At 41.0% G+C, this 24,643-nt stretch overlaps 1 protein-coding gene across 3 annotated transcripts in view; it reads right to left on the reverse strand.

Moving 5' to 3' along the window:
* The window catches only part of CACNA1H (calcium voltage-gated channel subunit alpha1 H), a 730,623-nt gene that overhangs the window by 655,289 nt on the left and 50,691 nt on the right, over positions 1 to 24,643 (reverse strand). The window lies entirely within an intron of this gene.

Here is a 24,643-nt window from a genome sequence, read left to right on the forward strand (position 1 = left end):
GCCCCAGATCTTTTGTAGACCTAGCAACGCCCCTGGTTCAGACTGTATATTGTAACTTCTGAGCCACTATCTAAGCCCATAAAGTAGATGCTGACCCTTGAGGATGACTGAATAAAGACTGCTCCTTTCTTATGGAGAGGAGAGGAAGACATTGTCAGGGGGAGTACTATGATCTCTATGAGTAGTAATAAATCCTTGGAAGTGTTAAACTGACACAATACTTAGAATACATGCACTTAACATGAATAATTCGTCTGATGCTTGGTCCACTTTAATGTAATCAGTCCTCTTCCCCTAGAGACAAATAAAGCTTTTCTTGTATATTTTGATGTTTCTGGCCCTCAACCATTTGCTGCTCAAGCCACTTCTGACACTTCTCACATAAATGTAATTATCTGCATTTTTTAACTACATAATTACAACATACTTAGAAAGAACCCCCACATATTATATATTTTCTGAAAGCAAAAGCCCTGGGAAAAAAAATGGTGAGTGATGCCATGTTTTTATGTCACATGATAGTTGTGCAGCAGTTTTTCAAATGCAATTGTTTGGGAAAAAATATACTTAAATGAATTCATACCCCTTGAAATTTTCCACATTTTGTCACGTTACAACCAAAATCGTAAATGTATATTATTGGGATTATATGTTATACACAAGTGACACTTGTGAATTGGAAGGGAAATGAAAAATGGTTTTCAATTTTTTTTACAAGTAAATATGTGAAAAGTGTGGTGTGCATTTGTATTCAGCCCCCTTTACTCTGATACCCCATAACTAAAATCTAGTGGAACCAATTGCCTTTAGAAGTCACCTAATTAGTAAATAGAGTCCACCTGTGTGTAATTTAATCTCAGTATAAATACAGCTGTTCTGTGAAGCCCTCAGAGGTTTGTTAGAGGACCTTAGTGAACAAACCGCATCATGAAGGCCAAGGAACACACCAGACAGGTCAGGGATAAAGTTGTGGAGAAGTTTAAAGCAGGGTTAGGTTATAAAAAAATATCCCAAGCTTTGAACATCTCATGGAGCACTGTTCAATCCATCATCCGAAAATGGAAAGAGTATGGCACAACTGCAAACCTACCAAGACATGGCCGTCCACCTAAACTGACAGGCCGGGCAAGGAGAGCATTAATCAGAGAAGCAGCCAAGAGGCCCATGGTAACTCTGGAGGAGCTGCAGTGGGCCTCAGCTCAGGTGGGAGAATCTGTCCACAGGACAACTATTAGTCATGCACTCCACAAATCTATGTGTGGCAGAAAACTAACACTGCACATCACCCTGAACACACCATCTCCACCGTGAAACATGGTGGTGACAGCATCATGTTGTGGGGATGATTTTCTTCAGCAGGGACAGGGAAGCTGGTCAGAGTTGATGGGAAGATGGATGAAGCCAAATACAGGGCAATCTTAGAAGAAAACTTGTTAGAGTCTGCAAAAGACTTGAGACTGGGGCGGAGGTTCACCTTCCAGCAGGACAACGACCCTAAACATACAGCCAGAGCTACAGTGGAATGGTTTACATCAAAGTATATTCATGTGTTAGAATTGCCCAGCCCCAGTCAAAGTCCAGACCTAAATCCAATTAAGAATCTGTGGCAAGACTTGAAAATTGCTGTTCACAGACGCTCTTCATTCAATCTGACAGAACTTGAGCTATTTTGCAAAGAAGAATGGGCAAAAATGTCAGTCTCTAGATGTGCAAAGCTGGTAGAGACATCCCTAAAATGACTTGTAGCTGTAATTGCAGTGAAAGGTGGTTCTACAAAGTATTGACTCAGGAGGGCTGAATACAAATGTACCCCACACTTTTCACATATTTATTTGTAAAAATGTTGAAAACCATTTATCATTTTTTTTTGTCCACTTCACAATTATGTGCCACTTTATGTTGGTCTATCACATAAAATCCCAATAAAATACATTTATGTTTTTGGTTGTAACATGACAAAATGTGGAAAGTTTCAAGGGGTCTGAATACTTTTTCAAGGCACTGTACTTTGTCCAGATACAGAAGCATAATTGTAAATGTTTTCAATTAAATCAGGTCTAATATATTGTCTTTCTTGCTCCTGTTGTCTGTACTCACATTGCCCTATGATTGCTTGTAGATGCTCAATGATAACAGGTCTGGTGTTTTTCACAGTACAGTAAGGGTGCAGGCTTCCATATGTGCTTAATCCAGAAAGCAGTAAGTACATGATGGATGCGGCACACCGCTAGCTCAATAGGCGAAGTGAAGTCTAAACGGCCTCAGCCTTTTGCTCCTCCTAGGCCACAGCACTGACGCATTTCACCCCGCCACCAATTTCACAACTCTACGATGAGGCCTCAGGGTACAGCGAAATGGGGCAATGATTTGACCTGGGAGGAGCACGAGGCTGAGGCCATTTACACTTGATCTGCTGAGAAAGCAGTGTTCGGCATCCACCCGACTCTATATACTGTTGTTGTTATTTAAAACAAATACAAAAAAAGTCATTATTTAATTTAAATAATTATCTCTTGACTCTGCAGCCTTCCATGAACCTGGCCAGTGTAGAATGATGAGAGCAGATTTTCTGAGTGTATTATGCAGCACTGTAGCTGTAATCTTGAAAATAAAAATAATAATAAAAATACTTATATTACACAGAGCAAAATAAAAAAACCCTAATAAAATGAAAAAAAACTATCTTTTGGCCTTGTATGAACCCAGCTGGTGCAGAATAATATGAAAGTATTGTGCAGCATTGTAGCTGTAATATTACAAATAATAATATTAACAATAATACTAATATCACACATAGCAAAAATGAAAAATAAATAAATTAATAAAAAAGAGCAAAAATGAAAAATAAATAAATTAATAATAATAAAAAAATTTATATATATATATATATATATATATATATATATATATATATATATATATGTATATATATATATATATATATAGTGAGAGCAGATCATCTGAGTGTATTGTGCAGCACAGTAGCTGTAATATTGAAAATAATAATAAAAATACAATTTTTTTACAGAGCAAAAAAACTAAACAAAAAAAAACCTAATTAATTTTAAAAAATTATCTTTTGATTATCTCATGACTCTTCAGCATCGTATGAACCAGGCTGGTATAGAATGTTGAGTGCAGAGAATCTGAGTGTGTTGCGTGGCACTATGACTGTAATAATGAAAATAATAATATTAATAAAAATACTAATACAATAAGGGAAAAAAAAGAAAATAAAAACCCCATTAATAAAAAAAAAAAAATATGCCTTGACTTTACAGCTTTGCATGAACCTGACCAGTGTGGAATGATGAGAGTAGATAATCTGAGTGTATTGTGCAGCACTGTAGCTGTAATATTGAAAATAATAATAAAAATACCATTTTTCACAGAGCAAAAAATCAAAACAGAAAAACACTTAATTAATTTAAAAAAATTATCTTTTGACTTTCCATCCTTGCATGAACCTGGTAAATGTAAAATGGTGAGAGCAGATAATCTGAGTGTATTGTGCAGCACTGTAGTTGGGATAATGAAAATAATAATAATTATAATAATAACAAATAATAGCACACAGGGAAAAAAAAAGTTAAACAATTATCTGATAACTCTTCAGCGTCGTATGAACCAGGCTGGTGTAGAAAGATGAGAGCAGAGAATCTGAGTGTGTTGCGCAGCACTAAGACTGTAATAATGAAAATAATAATATTAATGAAAATACTAATATAATAAGAAAAAAAAAAAAAGAAAATAAAAACCCCATTAATTAAAAAAAAATATATGTCTTGACTTTACAGCTTTGCATGAACCTGACTGACCAGTGTAGAATGACGAGAGCAGATCATTTGAGTGTTTTGTGCAGCACTGTAGTTGTGATAATGAAAATAATAATAATAATAATAGGCACACAAGGCAACATTTTTTTTAAAAAGCACCTAAGTAATTTAATCATTATCTCATGACTCTGAACCTGGCTGGTGTAGAATGGTGAGTGTTTTGTGCAGCGCTGTAATAATAAAAATAATAATAATGATGATAATAATAATAATAATAGTAATGTAGATAGAGATAAAAAAAAAGAAAGAAGAAATTAACTTAAAATATTTATTTTCTGACTCTACAGCCTGGCATGAACCCAGCCAGTGAAGAGCAGTGAAAGCGGTACATCTGAATGTATTGCGCAGCACTGTAGCTGCTCATCGCTACACGGAATGAGCTTGTCGGCCGCCCCGGGGACCTAACAACATGGAGTTGCCGGATGACAACAACAAACTGAGTTTTCGGCCTGAAATCCACTTAACGTCTTTGTACTGGGCTTCCATGGGTCGTGCGGTGAGACTGAGATATTTATCAGCCTGTCTGCCGCTCCCCGGCCGCACATCGCAGGTTGCCAGTCCAGATAAAGACGTGTTGGAGAGTTTTTACAGAAAGCCCGGCCACTCCTGACAAGTGTGCAAGAAGGTCAGCGTCTGACAGCGCCTAGATATGATTCTCCCTCCTTAAGTAAAACATGATTTCTCTCTATTCAGGAAACAGTTAGAAAATCAGGAAAAAAGGACATGGCGTTTATTTCCGTAAAGTTGTATTAAACGCAAAAATGTCATATATTGCAGCTTACCTGTCAATAGATGTGGCAGCTGCATTTGTTTTCTTTTTTTTTCTCCTTTATTTTTACCCGGTGATCCCACCAATAACACACTTCTTGTCCTAGGGGGGGCAACACTCACTGTACTGTAGAGCTGCACGATTAATCGCCAAGAATCGTTATCGCGATTTTTTTTCCCCGTTGTGATCTTGACAAAGTATTTCCCGATTCTTTCTATGCAGAGAATTCTCTCTGCTCTGCTAAAGCCGACAGCCGTCAAAAGAAAGGAAAAAAAAAAAAAAAAAAAAGCGGGCAGTCTTCCAAGAATCACAACATTCTTTATCAGTGGAACTTAAGTATAAACATTGTAACTATTTGTCCTTTAGATCAAAGGAATACACTTTGGTGTATAAATGAGGGAAGTTTAACCACTTAAACGCTAATGCTGCGTACAAACGATCGGAATTTCTGTGCGTGATTTTTTGCGCGTCCGAATTGCATACAGACGAACGCATTTTCGGATAGGAACTTTTCCCGACCGAAAAATAGAGAACATGCCCTCTGTCTTTTGCTGGCTGGAATTCCGCCAGCAAAAGACCGATGGACCATACACACGGTCGCATTTTCTGCCAAAAAGCTCTCATCTGAGTTTTGCTGGCGGCTTTTCCGATCGTGTGTACGCGGCATAAGTCAAAACCCATGTATTTCAATGGCCCCCGTTCTAATTGGTGCGACTCAAGTCGCAGCGACTCCAAAAAAAGGTTTTTGCACTACTTTGTTCCGACTTCGGTGCGACTTGTTCTCACATGGTTTTCACTGGTCGCATGACATCGCATTAAAAATTGCATTGCAAAGTTGCACTGTGAATCGCTCGGCTTTGGGGTTGCAATAGTGGAAACAGAGCCTAAACCTTTTTCTGACATTTGTTGGTTTTAAGTTAAAATCATTTTTTTTTTGCTAGAAAATTACTTAGAACCCCCAAACATATATATTTTTTTTAGTAGAGACCCTAGAGAATAAAATGGTGGTTGTTGCAATATTTTATGTCACACTGTATTTGTGCAGCAGTCGTTCAAATGCAATTTTTGGGGAAAAAATGACACTTTAATGAATTAAAAAAAAAACTAACCAGTAAAGTTAGCCCAATTTTTTTTTTTGTATAATGTAAAAGATTTTACGTTGCGAGAATCGTGATCTTTTAATTCTAAGCAAAAAAATTGTGATTCTCATTTTGGCCAGAATCGTGCAGCTCTACTGTACTGTATAGCTCTCAACTGTCCCTGATTTGGAGGGACTGTCCCTGATTTGTAGCAATGTCCCTCTGTCCCTCATTCCTCCTCATTTGTCCCTCATTTTGGTCTGATCTGTATAGTTGTATGCAAAATGCACTATTTATCTTTCAAATAGGGTTTCCCAGTGCTAAACCTTTCATCCAAATTCTAAATTGCCGCATTTGTAAATTTCAAAAGGAAGTATAAAGGAATAGTAGTGGTAAAAATATAAAAAACATTAGTGGGTTTACCAAATCTTTTTTTTACTCCTTTAAGGGGGCGTGGCAGGGGGTGTGTCCTATGCCTACATCATGTTGCTTATAGGCGTCCCTCGTTCCCTTCTCAAAATGTTGGGAGGTATAGTACTGTATCTATGGAGGAGCCACGGTTGTTGCCCTAGGCTGCACTCCTGTTAACCTCCACCTGTGTGTGTGTGTGTGAGGGGGGTCAGGGAATATGTAGTTTGATGGTAATATTGTTTAATTTCAACTCACAGGGAGGAATCTGCTTTTTTGGTAAGACCAAGAGGTATTTTCCGTTCTTAGTCTTAAAAAAGGATGCCAAGGAAACCAGCACATCCAAAGACTGGTAAGCTGCAAGATTTTACATTTTTGATCTTGTCAGCTCTGATGAAGAGGGGATCTCCCTCGAAACATGTTAACATCTGTAAACTCATTTTGCAACTTCCCAGGGTGTAAAAAGTATGCATGGCAGCTCTTGCCTTCTTGCATTGGACATTTGTGATAAGCATGTTCCTTCCTATGATCACCTGATTTTCTCTTTCCTAAAGTGGTAGTAAATGCTGTTTTACCACTTATGCCTACAAGTAAAACCTATAAAAAGGCTTACCTGTAGGTACTGTAAATATCTCCTAAATGTGCACTGTTTAGGAGATGTTCAGAGTGCATGCAGTTGTTGACGTCACAGACGCATGCATTCTTACTGTGCCAGATCTTCGGGACCCGTCCCATAAAGGGCGACTCTTGTGCGCATGCGGGGGAATGATCGTGCCCCTGACCATCGTGCCCCCTGAAGGAAGACCGGGTGAAGGTGGAAGCCCTCTCAGCGGTGACAGCACTGTGCTGGAGGGCTTTGTTTTAAGGTAAGTCTCATAATGTGCTAGTATGTGATGCATACTAGCACATTATGACATTGCCTTGCAGGGGATTTTTTTTTTTTTTTCATCTTCAACCGCAGTTTACTACCGCTTCAATAAACGGTGTGTAAAGATAATTGCACTAGGCTGGTGCACCCTCTCTTTGTTCTTTTGTAGATAGTGAGTTGTGTTCTTGGGTTTTCCATATCCTGTAATAGATGCTCTGGGAGAACCAGCTGTGATAATTAAAGGTTAATTCCCAGTGGTCCAACACAGATTTGTAAAGAGAAGCCCCCTGGGGATGTGGGCGGGGCTTTGGATGGTTGGGAATACCCTGTCTGTACCGGTTGGTTCTTTCCATTCACGTAGAGACTGTTCATTGAGAAAGAATGGAAAATTTCCTTCCGGACACTGCATCCTAAAATAGAAATTCCAGCACTTCAAAGTGACAGGTCCACATTGGTGGTGAACCCACCAGCTGCTTACACTTCAAGAGAGCCTGTCACCAACTGGCAGGTAAAAGCACAGAACAATCCAAACAAATAGAAATTCTTACATGCAGACTTTTTCCTTTCTGTGAACTTTCTTAATTGACTTGTTAGCAAATGTGACTACTCCAGGAAGAGTTAGTATCAGAACCAGATACACGCAAGTTACATACACCACGAACGTTAGAGCGAGAGCAATAATTCTAGCACTAGACCTCCTCTGTAACTCGAAACATGTAACCTGTAAAAAATTTTACAGCGTCATCCAATGGAGATTTTTAGGTATTGATGTTTGGCACCATTCCACAAGGCTGTGGAAAGCATGACATGTTAGGTATCTATTTACTCAGCGTAACATCATCTTTCACATTATACAAAAAAATTGAGGTAACAACTGTGTTTTGTTTTTATTCATTTAAACTGTAATTTTTCCAAAAACATTGCGTTTGAAACTGATAAAAAAGAAATTAATACTCAGCGCTGCCTCTCTATGTCATAATTTGCATCTACTTACATCAAATATATGTCATATAACAACATATACAGCAAAGTGCTAAAGTGCCAATAAATTCATACAATATAATACAATAAGGTGCAAAAAATAAAGTGCAATCAATAAAGTTTATCTATTGTGGAGTACGGAAATGGTGACACATAGGTGTAATCTTGGTAACTAAATAAAGGGTCTGGAGGATCTTAGTTATGAGGAAAGGTTGCGAGCACTGAACTTATTCTCTCTGGAGAAGAGACGCTTGAGAGGGGATATGATTTCAATTTACAAATACTGTACTGGTGACCCCACAATAGGGATAAACCTTTTTCGCAGAAGAGAGTTTAATAAGACTCGTGGCCACTCATTACAATTAGAAGAAAAGAGGTTTAACCTTAAACTATGTAGAGGGTTCTTTACTGTAAGAGCGGCAAGGATGTGGAATTCCCTTCCACAGGCGGTGGTCTCAGCGGGGAGCATTGATAGCTTCAAGAAACTATTAGATAATCACCTAAATGACCGCAACATACAAGGATATGTAATGTAATACTGACACTTGATGGACTTGTGTCTTTTTTCAACCCCACCTACTATGTAACTATGTAACTTCCTGTGTTCCCCTCCTGGGTCCCCACTCACCAGATAGTGAAAATCAATGCGCCTTTGTGTTTAAAGATGGTATCTTCTGTCCAGCAAAATGGATAAGTTGGTTGTACCTCAGAGAATGGAATGGAATGAAACCTTCTCTCCTCCACCGCTTGTTATGGGTCCTACATACTTTACTCAATCATGAATGATTGCAATGGTAAAGTTCGGACAAGTGAAGAGAGAGAGGATATAGTGTAATACTGCAAGATTTGTTTAAAAGGTTTAAAATCATTACACTTACATCAAAAATCTTTAAAATGTGCAAAATTGCCACCTTGGCATCCAAACAGCCTTCACAGATAGTCCTTAGCTTGACATGTTTCGCCCCTCCCACTGGGCGTCATCAGAAGCTTATGGAGTCTGTGGTTGGCTGTCTTATATACCTTAAGTACCTCCTACTACACCCAATGACTCCCACTACTCTCACTGATGGCGCAGTAACAAATTAGTTTCACTTCCTGTTTCCGCCGGAACCGGAAGTGAAGTATCTGCCGAGACCGATTGTCCAATCCAGGAAGTAGGATATTGGCATACACTCCTGTACATACATCACTTCCTGTACTGCTGACCACTTCCAGTCTTTATTGATTGCACTTTATTTTTTGCACCTTATTGTATTATATTGTATGAATTTATTGGCACTTTAGCACTTTGCTGTATATGTTGTTATATGACATATATTTGATGTAAGTAGATGCAAATTATGACATAGAGAGGCAGCGCTGAGTATTAATTTCTTTTTTATCAGTTTTTTTTGGGGGTACTTACCTCACACTACAGCCCCATTGCATATATCCTGCACATGTGTGTGTGTGTGCAGACATACACACACATTGACATTTTGGATTCACTAAAAGTACTTCATTTACATTTGTTTTATTCACTCACTATATTCACCCCACGGCGCGGGTCCATTCTCATTATTGCGTTTGAAAGACCACTGCGCAAATACAGTGTGACATAAAATATTGCAACAATCGCCATTTTATTTCCTAAGGATTTTTTGTTTTTTTTGTTTATTCATAAAACAGTTTCTTTCCCCCAAAAAAACGCATTTGAAAATTTTTTGTGCAAATACAGTGTGAATTTGCAACGACCACCATTTTATTCTCAATGGTGTCTGCTAAATAAATAAATAAATAAATATATATATATATATAATGTTTGGGGGTTCTGAGCAATTTTCTAGCAAAAAAATGATGATTTTTACATGTAGGAGTGAAGTATCAGAATTGCCCTGGGTTGCAAGGGGTTAATTACCATAAGTATTATACAAATAATTATTATATATTTTAGTTTTTAAGGTAATTTACTATATTTTCAAAAACTGTACTCAAGCAGGTGGCTTAACGGACAAATTACTGAAGTTTGAAGTTATAACTTCCAACCAGTAATTTCACAGTAAATAGATACATAATAAATTATTATCTTATAACATTTAGCATAATAATATATGATTTAGCTTGATTATAACAGTACCTTTTCAGCAGCAGAAGATTCTCATTCTCCCTCTTAACTGTGTGAGAAAAACATGGGATTGTGGGTAAATCTTATACCCATAAACCCATGTTTTAATTGTAATTGTTTCCTTGTAGATAAGAGGGCTGGAAGGGAGCATGTGTCTTTAAGACACGCCCCCTTCTATGACACTGCAGTGAGAGGCGTGCCTCCACTGCAGCATTTTTATTGGACAGCTTGCGTTGTCTTTTAGACACATGCCCCCTTCTATGACATTTTTATTGGACAGCTTGGGCCAATGGTACTTTACCATTGGTCCAAGACTCCAAGCTGCCCATTGAGCTCAATGCCTCTGACAAGAAGTGAGGAGAGGCACTGTGAGCTCATCCTCTCAGTCTTTTGCAAACAGAGTTTGTCAGCTTGTATTTAATCTTGCCGCTCTGTATGTAGCTTCTGACAGGCTGCGCAAGGAGCCCCATATCTCCGGAACCATAGATGATAGGAGCCCCATATCTCCGGAACCATAGGTCGTAGGAGTTGATCAGTGGTGGGGCAGAACTTCAGTAGGACCCCAGGTCCTCGAGCTATGAACCTCGAAGCTCGGTAATTTGTTTTTCTTTGCTTTGTTTTTTATGTTCATGGCAGGTGAGGCTCAGCCCCTGAGCATGTCACAGTCTGATTACTCTCTGTGCTGGCCCAGCTCCTTTGCCCCTCCCTTCACCTCCCAACCGGGAAAGAAAAATACTATAGAGTGGCATTTGAGTGACAGCTCTTAGTCTGTTGGGGCTGCTAACACCACATTCAAGGTGATGACGCCCAGGGCTTTTGGATGTCTACACAAGGGAGGATTTTACAAGTAGATCCCATGCATATAATCTAGACATGTGCGGTTTGTTTCATTCTGAATTAATATTTGGACGAATTTTTTGTTATATCCGAATACCCAAATTACAGTATAAACTAAACGAAATTCCTCTGTATTTACGAAATTCAAATTGAAAATCAAATTTTACATTCGAATTCGAACTATAAATATTTCTGAAATCAAAGACTGTGTGTGCTATTAGAGTACCATTTCGAAATAATGCTGTTTTTGTTAAGCCAAAGGTAATTTAAAGAGTCATTGTAATCATTTGATAAAGATCTTTCTTTTGTTTGTTCACTTTGTCGCATTCAAATCGAAAAAAATATAACATTTACGTTTTGGCCGATTCCAACGCTTCGAAATCTAAATCAATCGGTACATTCAAAGGACATTCAAAAAAAGACAAAACATATTCTTAATATGAATTCTGAATACGAATCTAAACAAAACTAAATAACTAGATTAACGAATCTAAACAAAACATTTTTTTTTTTTTTTGTCATGCACATGTCTACTACTAATCTCATGGGAATAAATAAGATACATTCAATATGTTAATTTGGCTGTCTTGTCTTTAGATTTATTGGTGACAGGGTCTCTTTAACCTTTTTCCATTTGGCCACTTGTAGGCAATGACTACTGGAAGTAAAGCAGATCATGACCTTTCTCATATAAGTGAAACTTGGCCTTGACAACCTCATCCCCCCCCGAGACTCGGGGGCTGCCCATCGCACTAGATGACCAATGGTATGGTCCAGGGAGCATGATCACACTAGATCTTCATATAACTTCAGCTGCCTATATCTCAGGATATATGCTCAGTTTGAGTTGTTCAGGTCCGTCACAGGTTTCCTTTAACTATGCCATCATTGGACTTTTATACTTCTCCTCCTAAGCAGACCAGAATAATGAGACCTCCGAGCTCCCCATCCTTCCCATTTTAATCCTGGACTTTTTCTTCCCACAGACCAGAATAACACAAGGATTGCAAAAGTCACATCAAAGAGACCATTCAAGAATAGGAGGTGACCACTCTGGGGATTTCTTCCCAGGGCAATCAAAAACATTCGGGACCTCGTAGAAACATGTCGGCTGAGAGCAGTGGGAATATTTACCATCTGTTCCATCCGTCTTCCTGATATGGCTCTCATGTTCCTTCACTATACAGAACAACGCAATCTATAAAAACACCCTCTGGTTCTCCTATATATTCCATCTAAAGTCATGGAATCATTTTTATTTTGACCATAATAAAATACGTATAAAGCAATAAATGCCAGCTGAAAGCTGAGATCAGGCTTGCGTGGTAGAGTGCATGCTCTGTGCACAGATGGGTGACAGGGCTTACAGGATGGGGGCTCATACTTGGTGTCACCACCTAAAGTGATAATGTTCACTAGCAGTCCAAAGGCCAGGAATGAAGCAGGACAATGATATGGGGACTATGGACTCCTAAAAAGTGAAGTTGCCCTCCTTATAATAGACATGACATAGCCCTTCATGTGAGCTGAAAGCTGAGATCAGGCTTGCAAGGATAGTGCCTGTGTTCCGTCAGATTAGGCGACCCGTCAGATTTCGTAGCGGAAGTGACGTTCCGTCACGGCCATCACATTGTCTGAAGTCGCCAAGCGGACATCTTTTTACACCCACCTAAATCTTGCATTTCACAATTTTTTTTTTACCACTAAACTGAGCTTATATAGTGAAATACAGTATTTAGAAGTCTGTGACACTGTTTTGATGTTGAATTTTAAAAGCAGCTGCTTTTAAAATTCAACATCAAAACAGTGTCACAGATTTCTAAATACTGTATTTCATTATACAAGCTCAGTTTAGTGGTAAAAAATAAGTGTGAAATGCAAGATTTCGGTGAGTGTAAAAAGATGTCCGCTTGCCGACTTCAGGCAGTAGGCTTAGTGTGGCCGAGTGTGGGGTGTACCAACATGGGCGTGAGGGAACGTCATTTCCGTTACAAGTTTTGATGGGTCGCCTAATCTGATGGAACACCTGCTCTGTGCATGAATGGGTGACAACTGGAGGAGACCTCATAGTTAATGTCACAAAAGTGATGATGCTCACTAGCAGCCTGAAGGCAAGGAATGAGTTGGGACAATGACATGGAGACTATGGACTCCTAAAAAGTGGTGTCACTCTCCTTATGTTATAATAGTGTGACGTTGCCCTTCATGTGAGCTGAAAGCTGAGATCAGGCTTGCAATTGTAGTGCCTGCTCTGTGCATGGATGGGTGACAGCAAGAGGTACACAGAAGGCCATACAGGGGAGATCCATATCTCCCAAATGTCCCTGAGTTGGAGCAATGTCCCTCTTTCCCCCTCATTTGTCCCTCATTTTGGTCTGATCTATATAGATGTATATAAAATGCACTTTTTATCTTTCAAAAAGTTTTTTTTAGTGCTAAACCTTTCATCTGATTTCTAAATGGCTGCATATGTAAATTCCAAAAGCCGATATAAAGGAATAGTAGTGTTAAAAAGAGCACTGGTGGGTTTAACCAATCTTGTTTTCTTTGTACAATTCTCCTTTAAGGGGGCGTGGCAAGGGGTGTGTCCTATGCCTTCATACTTTTGCTGGTAGGTGTCCCTCATTCCCATCTCAAAAAGTTGGGAGGTATGGAGATCTCATAGTTGGTGTCACCACCAAAGTGATGATGTTCCCTAGCAGCTCGAAGGCCATTAATAAGGCAGGATAATGGCAAGGAGACTATGGGCTTGTAGAAAGTCATGCCACTCTCCTTATGTTATAATAGTGTAACATTGCGATTCATGTGAGCTGAAAGCTGAGATCAGGCTTGCAAGGATAGTGCGTGCTCTGTGCATGGATGGGTGCCAGCAGGAGGTTACACAGAAGGGCATACAGGGGGAGATTTCATAGTTGGTGTCACCACCAAAGAGATAATGCTCACTAGCAGCCTTAAGACCGGGAAGGAGGCGGGACAATGACATGGAGAATATGGACTCCTAAAAAGTGGTGGCGACCTCTTAATGTTATAATAGTGTGACAAAGCCCTTAGTGTGAAAAAATAAAACTTGCATACAGCTATAAATAGCTACCAATTACGATCAAGAATTCAATTATGGTCCAAATTTGAACTTGCTGTGATAAAGACCGCTCACCGCTGCTCTCTCTCCTTGTGAAGGGTGACTGGTCTTGTCTCCGCCTCCTCCTGTAATTTTCTACAAGCAGCCTGTAGTGGGTGGAGCCTGCTAGGCCCCTCCTACAGCTCTGCTCTCTGCACAGACTATGTACAGTACAGTGATGGTGTCACTGCTACTTCTATACCTGGGTTTGCAAAGACAGTTGGTGCACACAAAGTGGATTTTTATCCTTTGTGGCTATGAGACTGCATAACATGGGCACAGAAGCTGCATATGATGGGCACAGGCTGCATATGATGGGCACAGAGGCTGCATATGTTGGGCAAAGGCTGCATGTGATGGCACAGGCTGCATATGATGGGCACAGAGGCTGCATATGTTGGGCACAGGCTGCATAAGATGGGCACAGGCTGCATATGATGGGCAGAAGCTGCATATGACGGGCACAGGCTGCATATCGCAGGCACAGACTGCATAAGATGGGCACAGAAGCTCCATATGATGAACATAGAGTCTGTATGATGGGCACAGAGGCTGCAGTTGATGGCACAGTGGCTGCATTTTATGGGGCATAGTGACTGCATATGATGGGCACAGTGAGGCTGCAATTAATAGTTTTTTTTCAGAACTTTTCAGTTTGCTTGCGCCCCCCAAAAAAATTTTGAGCACCAGCCGCCACTGCTACTGAGCAAAGTATTTCAAGGAAAGTTTTTGTGGCCGGAGATCAGCTTGAAGAATCCTGCCCATCCAATGCAAATGTCATCATGCACAAGAGTGGACAGCGCTAATAAATTCTCCATGGAGAGGCTACAAAAAAAATAAAAAATTGGGATTTCCTGCATAGACGCACAGCTTCCTCTCTGTGGAATGATTCATTGCGACGCGCTCATCCCTTGTTGCGCTCATCGCACTGCGATCCTCTAGTGGCTTCCTCGGAAAAAAAAAAAAAAAAAGGTTAATGTTTATAGAGAAATGCGGGCCAAGTGCACAGAGCACCGGATATCATTCATCCGTCAAAAATATTCTATAGAGACTGAGGCGAGAAAAACGCTCAAAGGTCAACCTTATACAGAATATCCTTCCACTACATTTATGCCCGTGACATTCTGTGGACTGGTAAACACATGGCCAAAACGTAGAAGCCTTTTAAAGGGAAAATACACTATATTGTATATTATTTATAATTACTAGTCTGGTGTTTGACACAATTATCACTGTTTTTAATTGCGCACTTTTTATGTTTGTTACTGTATTAAATATAGATATTTGCAGGCTGGCCACTAGAGGGAGCTCTGTCTTACCCTGTAAGCACTTTATCCTTCTGCTTAACAGCTGTTGGGATATCAGCTACATAGGGAGTGCATTGTTTTCAGAGAGTCAGCACTCAGATTTGCATTAGCACTTTCAGGAGGTAAGCAAAGTTAGTCTTTTAAGTATACCCAAATAATGTTGGAGGGAACACCTCCTTGTCACTGCCATGCATGGTTCAACCCACAGGAGCCTAAGGAGGCAGTGCATGCAGCAGACATTTGACCATAGGACAATCTGCACAGTGTATGGAGTGGGGACATCCAGAGTATTTTACATATAGCACAATCAATAGAATAGGACAATCTGGAGTATGCCACTTGCAGCACAGTGTATGTATGTGGAATGGGACAGTCTGGAGTATATCATGTACAATGCAGGGTTTGGAGTAGGGCAGTCTTGTGTATATCATATACAGCACAGTGTATGGAGCGGGACAGTCTGGAGCAGCCTTTCTCGACCTATTTACCCTTTAAATCAATTACAGATGTTGGGGGACACCTGCTAAAACCAATGCATTGGGGGTCAGTTAGAAAAATGCCCCCCCCCTACAGTGTTGGTCAGAATCCCACTTTTGCAGAAGCTAAAAAGACCATTGATGTCATGCTGCTGGCTCTGCTATGTGGCCCTGACCCTGGACCCTGGAATTACGCAGGCACCATCAAATTCAGTCACAGCTCAAGGAACCCCTAGCAACCTCTAGAGGCACCCTGGTTGAAAATGGCTGGTCTAGACTATGTCACATACACCACAGTGTATGGAGTGGGGCATTCTAAGTATATTACATACAGCACAGTGCATCGAGTAGAGCAATCTAGAGTATGTCATATACAACACATTGCATTGAGGGGGACAGTCTAGAGCAGTGATGGCGTACCTTGGCACCCCAGATGTTTTAGAACTACATTTCCCATGATGCTCATGCACTCTGCAGTGTAGTTGAGCATCATGGGAAATGTAGCTCCAAAACATCTGGGGTGCCAAGGTTCCCCATCACTGGCCTAGGGTATGCCATGTAAAAAACAGCCCATGAAAGAACAAAATCGGGTGCACCGACCTTGTGCATTAACCATGACACCTTTTATTTAACGATAAAAAGTAATCTACTCAGAAAATACATGAAGCTTTAAGAACAACAAATTTCCAACAGCTCAGCCAGAACTGGTAACGCTTCTCCCAATGGACCAGAAGGATGTGCCCAAGTCTTGCAGATTCTTACGCGTTTCAAGGGTACTCTGAACAAGAGGGGTACCCTTGAAACGCGTAAGAATCTGCAAGACTCAGGGACATCGTTTCAGAGGTGGGCAGCAAGGCTAAGTGGTTGCTAGAAGGCAATGTCCCAGGTTGTGTGACGGAGACGCCTGGAATTTAGAGAACGTTCCTCAATTATGAGAACAGATGCTCCTTGCTTGCTCTTTAACCACATCCCACCCGGCCACTGCACATAAACGGCCAGGTGGGCTATCTCTCCTTCTGAGTGGACGTTCAGGAACGTCCCTCAGAAGGAGCGGGATCGCGTGCATGCCCGCGCAGCGGCGCAATCCCGATGCGCTTGTGTCACCCGGACACGGCGCATCCCTGATCGGCAGGAGGGCTCTGCGATTGGCCCTCCTGATCACATGACGGCCGTGTCGAATCACAGCCGTCATGTGATGTAAACACAGCGCCGGTTGCTAGGCAATCGCCTCTCCTCTCCTCACACGGAAGTTGTCAGTGAGGAGAGGAGAGCGGATCGCTGCAGCCGGCTGGTGATCAGTGAGTATGAGCTGTTTTTTACAGCTTTTTACTCACTGATCACCAGTCTAGTGTCCCCACACATGTAAAAACACAAAGTAAACACAAAGTAAACACACAATGTCCCCAAAACATGTCCCCAAAACACATGTCCCCACATAGTAAAAACACCTGTCCCCCACATATGTCCCAGTAAAATCACATGTCCCAATGATTATCTGCACACATATGTCACCTGCGCACATCTGTACATGATCATTTGCGCACATGTGTCCGTGATCACACGAACCAATTATTATACACTTAACGGGATTTCTTTTACCAAAAACATGTAGCAGAATACATTTTGGCTTAAATTTATGACAAAATTCGATTTTATTGGATTTCTTTTAAAATAGAAGCAAATATTGTTTTTTTTTCCAAATTTCCACTCTTTTTTCGCTTATATCGCAAAAAATAAATAACGGAGTCGTGAATAAATACCACCAAAAGAAAGCTCTATTTGTGTGAACAAAATGATAAAAATGTCATTTGGGTACAGCATTGCATGACCGCGCAATTGTCATTGAAAGTGGGAAAGTGCTGAAAGCTGAAAATTGGGAAGGAAGGGGGCGAAAGTGCCCGGTATTGAGGTGGTTAAAATATTCAAAATGTATTGATTATCCGTTTATTGTTCCTCAAATATGTTTGGTTCCCTACCTTAGCGCAGAAGTGATATTTAGTGGGACAGTCTGGAGTATATCACATATAGCACAATGCAGTGTGGAGCATGTCATGTAAAGCACAGTGCATGGAGTGGGATGGTTGTGACACATAACACAGAATGAGCAAAGGCTTGTTAATATATACAGTGTCTTGAAAAAGTATTCACACCCCTTGAAATTTTCCACATTTTGTCATGTTACAGCCAAAAACGTAAATGTATTTTATGGGGATTTTATGTGATAGACCAACACAAAGTGGCACATAATTGTGAAGTGGAAGGAAAAAATGGTTTTCAACAACAACAAAAAAAAAGTCTGAAAAGTGTGTTGTGCATTTGTATTCAGCCCCCCTTTACTCTGATCCCCCTAACTAAAATCTAGTGGAACCAATTGCCTTTAGAAGTCACCTAATTAGTAAATAGAGTCCAATGTGTCTCATTTAATTTTAGTATAAAAACAGCTGTTCTGTGAAGCCCTCAGTGGTTTGTTAGAGAACCTTAGTGAACAAACAGCATCATGAAGGCCAAGAAACACATCAGACAGGTCAGGGATAAAGTTGTGGAGAAGTTTAAAGCAGAGTTTAAAGCAGGGTCAGGTTATAAAAAAATATCCCAAGCTTTGAACATCTCACAGAGAACTGTTCAATCCATCATCCGAAAATGGAAAGAGTATGGCACAACTGCAAACTCCACCTTATCTGGTAGGAAGTATTTATCTACAACCTACCATTAGTTGAATGTCCATCCCGTTTTGTATGTGCCACACAGTCATCTTCTTGCCTACCTCATCCCATCATTTGTCACTGAGGACTTTATTACAGCCATCTGATTGGACACAATTTCTATGAAGTTCATTCATACTTTTTTTTTTTTTTTTCAGTGTTTGGACTCTATCATGTTATAGTCAATACACTATTATTGTTTTGCATTGTTTTTCATATCCTCACAAGGTTTTGAATATTATTACTTTGTGTCATAGCACCTATACTCACCATTGGTTTTGATATACCTTACCCACCACATCTATGGTGTTCCTTTTTGGTATATTCAGCGCTACACTTTTGTTTATATAATATAGTATATATGTGTGTATGTATTTGTCAAATATTTTTCTTTACACTGACATGCAGATCACTGGGTCAGCTAAACACAAATGATATCTCACTAACAATATAAGAAATGATAAGAAAGGCACCGCCAGGATGAAATCTTATTACCTATTTTCATGTAAGACGCTCATTAATCCTAATTACGCCCTGGTGGGTAATGATAAACAAAAAAGCCAATGCCATTAATAAAATGACACAAAATAACCTTCATCATTAACTGCACACAGCGTGGCTCAGGCCGCCGACCTTTGACACCCCCCCCCCCCGACAGCAGAGGACTCGGCCATGTTTTTGTGCGACCTGAGGGGTCGTCCGCGCCAGCGGCGGCTTGCAAAAAAAAAAAAGGGTTAACGCGGCTATCTCCTCGAAAATGCTGAAAAGACAATAAGCCGTACGAAAAAGAATTCCCTTAGCAATTTGAAAAAGAAAAAAAGAAATGTAACTAGAAGCTTCATTTGGCTGTACGTGGGAGCACCGGGCTGGGTATTAGTGACTGGTTGCCGTGGTAACGCTATTATCGAGAAACTTGTGTTCCCCCGATCCTGCCAGGATTCTGAGCCGCTGACAAGGGAGAAGGGAACTCCAGAGATTCATTAAGAGGTTCCCCTAGTAACCAGTCAATGCTCACAACTCAATATATACAGCATTTTGCCGCACGACAACCGGAGACTTCCACGAGAACAGAAAAAAAAAAAACTCATTAGACTTCCACGTGAATAATAACATTACAGCGATGTTTTCTCTGCATTAGCTTAGCGCCATTGATACTCTTACGTCCATTACTATAAGCGCTGGCGAACAATCGCTAAGGGCAGAGGAAAACCTGTTTGGACGCATGCGTTTCCATCAGCGTGAGAGGGGCGTATGGCGACAGGTCAGTGTTTTTGCTTTTATTTAGCAATCTTGCACTAGGATCATGTGTGCCATTGGCTTACTGCTGGCCATACATGCTTCTATAAATAATCGATTTCTTTTCCAGATTGATCACTTCTGATAGGAATCTATAGTGGACAACCCATTCAATCAATATGCCACACACAAGGGAAGTGGATTTCAATCACGTTTCAGTTTCCACCATCTAATACCATATCCTGATTGGTTTGAAATACGATCATATTTATGTATAAAGTGGCTCAGTGCTGCCGATTTATGCAAAAGATCAATAATATTCCAACCTAGCTGACTAAGTCAGTTTGATCGAATCCACAGGAAGTTGAGTCTAAATCGATCAAAAGGGAAGTTACAGCTACTCGACTGTTTGCTGGTTCAATTGTTTTGATCAAATCACACATCAATCAGATACAAAAAAACAGAAGAAAGTATGGCCACCATAAGAGTACCAATTGATCATTACATCCATAGAACAAATGCATCCTATGAAGTGAGGTACACAAGTACTATTTAGTAGCAATTAATCGCTAACAATTGTACAATGCTTCAAATATGCATTAACAGAAATGCCGCGTACACACGGTCGGAATTTCCGACAACAAATGTTCGATGTGAGCTTGTTGTCGGAAATTGCGACCGTGTGGAAGCTCCATCGGACATTTTCTGTCGGAATTTTTCGACAACAAAAATTTGAGAGCCGGATCTCAAATTTTCCGACAACAAAATCCATTGTCGTAAATTCCTATCGTGTGTACATAATTCCGACGCACAAATGTCCACGCATGCTCGGAATCAATCAGAAGAGTCGCACTGGCTATTGAACTTCATTTTTCTCGGCTCGTCGTACGTGTTGTACGTCACCGCGTTCTTGGCGATCGGAATTTCTGACAACATTTGTGCGACCGTGTGTATGCAAGACAAGTTTGAGCCAACATTTATTGGAAATAAATCCAGGATTTTGTTGTCGGAATGTCCGATCGTGTGTGCATGCTACTGCTTAGCGATTAATTCATAGCGATTTCAGCGATTTCAGAAGCAATACAAAAATGTCACCTAACAGTTTAGTTTTTAAAGGGAAGTGCAAAATGCAACCAAAATTTTTATTGTAAGGATACGTCATCCTGACATATCCCCCTGGCAGTGGGGAAAGGGGAAAGTTAATTCAATTCTGGGGTGTGTCACTAGAGAGATCATCAGCAGGAGGAAGGGGTCCTAATTCCTCTATATAGATCTTTATATATAGAGGGATCCTCAGCAGGAAGAAGGAGGTCCTGATTCCTCTATATGTGTAGCACCCTCTAGTGTGCAATTAAATTAGTGCAGGCAAATTTATTGACTCATGGTAAGTGTAAGTCTGGAACTGGGTCAGGGTTTATTGCAGGTCAGGCTGGGTGACTCACAGAGGCAGGTCTCTGGTACCTCCCCCTGGTTTCTGGAAGTTTGGAGAAACGTCTAGAAGTTAGCGGGCGGAGGTCAGGAGGGTTTATCTGCATATTTGACAGAACTTGGCCAATCCCCAAGCAGAATGTCTTGGCAGGATGGCCGAGTCAGTCCATAAATATGGATGAGTCATGCCAGCAGGGGAGTTAGGTAGAAGATGGAGTGCTGAGGAGGCTGTCGGTGGCCTAGGATGGATCCCCTAGGTCTAAAGGTGGTTCTCTACCTCCACGCTGGGCTCGGGCTGGCTTAGGAAGACCCTTACAGCATCACGGTTTGTCTAGGAGTCTCGCCTGAGAAGCAGTGGGAGGAAGAAGAACAGCTTGATTACATCAGCACACCCAGGGATTTTCAAGGGGAGAGACTGTCACATGTAGCAAGCTTTCTAAAGGACAGCCTCGTGCTTAACCCTTATTATCCTTGCCCTAGGAGATCTATAGAGCGGCCAGGAGGGCTGGTAGTGCCTGCAAGCAGTGTAGCTGGGAACAGATCTTCATAAGGAGAGGATACACTGCTGCATGCAGTTTTGCCTCAATTTTTGTGCTATCTCCAAGAGGGGCTGAGAGCTCCTAGTCTGTAATGAGGAGTAGGGTAAGGGAGCTAGTCGCCAACAGCCCCTGTGAGGGTAGTGCTACATCTGTAGTTATCACTGGAGGGATCACCAGCAGGAGGAAGGAGGTCCTGATTTCTCTATATAGAAGGATCCTCAGCAGGTAGAAGGCGGTCCTAATTCCTCTATATGGATCTGTAGTTATCACTAGAGGTGATTCTGGTGGCCATCTTGGGTCAGGGAGAGTATATTTAGGATCCTGGCTCCCGAGCTTGGCATGCATTTCCCATGTGGGGACAGGTCAGGCGGCTGTCGGGGACAGTGCATAGTGGTAGGGAGAGGTTCCAGACAAGTAGGGAAAGAATAGGGACACGCCATCTTTCCTGGAAGTCTCCTTATTTGGGTCCAGACTGCCCAGGTCGCATTCCGCCCCTAAAGGCAGACGCTATCCGCACATCTGAGACCTACTCTGCTACACATCGTTGTTACATCCAGTGAGTGTTCCCTGTTGGGTGCCTACTCGCCTGGCTTGTTGTGAACTTTAACTCTAATACAAGTTCTATATCTACAACTGGACTCTGAGTGTTTACTGCCGCCGCACCATGCTGCACCTCACCACACCCCTATATAGGTCTTTACATAAAAGGATCACCAGCAGGAGGAAGGAGGTCCTCATTATCTTATATAGATCTTTGCATAGAGAGATCACCAGCAGGAGGAAGGAGGACCTTATTATCTTATATAGATCTTTGCATAGAGAGATCATCAGCAGGAGGAAGGGGGTCCTGATTCTCCTATATGTATCTTTAGTTATCACTAGAGGCATCACCAGCAGGAAGAATGAGGTCCTGATTCTCCTGTATATATCTTTGAAAAGAGAGATTACCAGCAGGAGGAAGGAGGTCCTGATTATCTTATATAGATTTTTGCATAGAGAGATCACCAGCAGGAGGAAGGAGGTCCTGATTCTCCTAAATGCATCTTTAGTTATCACTAGTTTCATCACCAGCAGGAGGAATGAGGTCCTGATTCTCCTGTATAGATCTTTTCCTAGAGAGTCACCAGCAGGAGAATTGAGGTCCTGATTCTCCTATATAGATCTTTAAATAGAGAGATCACCAGCAGGAGGAAGGAGGTCCTGACTCACCTATATAGATCTTTGCATAGAGAAATCACCAGCAGGACAAATGAGGTCCTGATTTCCTATATAGATCTTTGCTTATAGGAATCACCAAGAGGAGTAAGGAGATCCTCGTTCATCTATATGGATCATTGCGTAGAGAGATCACCAGCAGAAGGAAGGAGGTCCTGATTCCTCTACATAGATCTTTAGTTGGACGTCACTGAGAATAATCTGTCCAGTTCTAAAGACCCCACTTACAGTAGATATTGATAAGGTAGAATGAGTCCAGAGATGACCAAAAAAAAAATGGTGAAAGGTCTAAAGAATAAAACATATCAGAAGCGACTTTAGGAACTTATTATATATAGTCTGGAGGAAAGAAGGGACGTGACTAAAACCTTTAAATATATGAAGAGTGTGAATATGGTTCAGGACAGCAGTGTTTTCACAATGAAGCTAGGACGAAGAACACGGGAACATGACCTCAAACTAGCATAATGTAAGCTCAAAAATAAAAACGTAGTATTATTTTACTGGAAGAGTTGTTGATACTTGGAAAAAATGTCCAACAGAGGTAATGAGTCAGTTAACAGTAATTTAATGAACCTCTTTCAGCCGACGTGGTGCATATATGCGACCTCTCGGCGGGTGGGCTTTAACGGCCTTATGTATACACCTTTCTGTGCTGAGAGCACGTGCCCTGCATGCTCCCAGCACAATTACTGTTGGGGGCCGGGCAGCTCCTGATGCATACTTGCGATCGGGAGCTGTCCCATCATGTGACCACTGTCACAGCCGTCACATGACCCAAATGCCCGCCTCTCATCATTTACAAGCACTTAAAGGGTCGGGAGGGCGGAAAGGGGAAAGGGAAGGGGAAGCATGACTGGGAACAGACGTAGATCTACTCCTTCAATAGATCAGCAACAGGAGAGGCAATTACTCCCTTTCTTCTTTAAGCCTTGTACACACTATAAGAAAATCGGGCAAACATTTTTGTCTTAAGAATTTTCGTACGATTTTCGTATAGTGTGTACACAACTTTGGACAGCCGATTTTCGTACGAAAATCCCCGAAGGGACAAACTCCAAAATTTTTCTCGTATAGGAACAGAACGAACGATTTACTTGTACCTTTTTTCGTACGATTTTCGTACAAGAAGAATCAGAAAAGAAAGACTGCGCATGATCAGAAATAATAAACAACAAAAAAAAAGTCTTTGTCGAACGAGAATTTTCATACGAATTTTCGTTCATCGGTTCCGATTTGCTGTGAAACAACGAGGAAAATCGGCCAGATTTCCTTATAGTGTGTATGCCACTTTAGGGATGGTGATTATTGACACTTTTGTTTATGCAACAGGTTCTCTTGCAGACCTCAGAGCATGTAAAGCATAGGGGACACAAGGAACTGTCTGCACAGAAAAAAGGAAATGTCTTTTGTGCCATGATCATGGCTTGGAAGGTTTTTAGGAGTTACAGTCGCTTTTTAAACAAAGCACCGCACACGTTCCAGCAAGCTGTACCAAAAAAAAAAAATCCTGATGCCGTCATCTCTGGATTTTGTGAAGAAAGAAAAAAAAAAGAGAAAGCTTTCACCAATCAGAATGTCTGTGCATATTAATCCTTAGCCGGCATGACTCTGCCACACACAAAATAACGAGCACTTCTGTTATTAGAAAATGTGAAACAGATCACCAAAAAGGGGAGCTCAATAAGGATAAACGACTCCACAAAGCTTACATTGTACTTTTCATTCTGTGAGCTGCAG

Source organism: Aquarana catesbeiana, linkage group LG06 (genome assembly GCF_042186555.1).
Source record: "Aquarana catesbeiana isolate 2022-GZ linkage group LG06, ASM4218655v1, whole genome shotgun sequence".
NCBI classification, from domain to species: domain Eukaryota; kingdom Metazoa; phylum Chordata; class Amphibia; order Anura; family Ranidae; genus Aquarana; species Aquarana catesbeiana.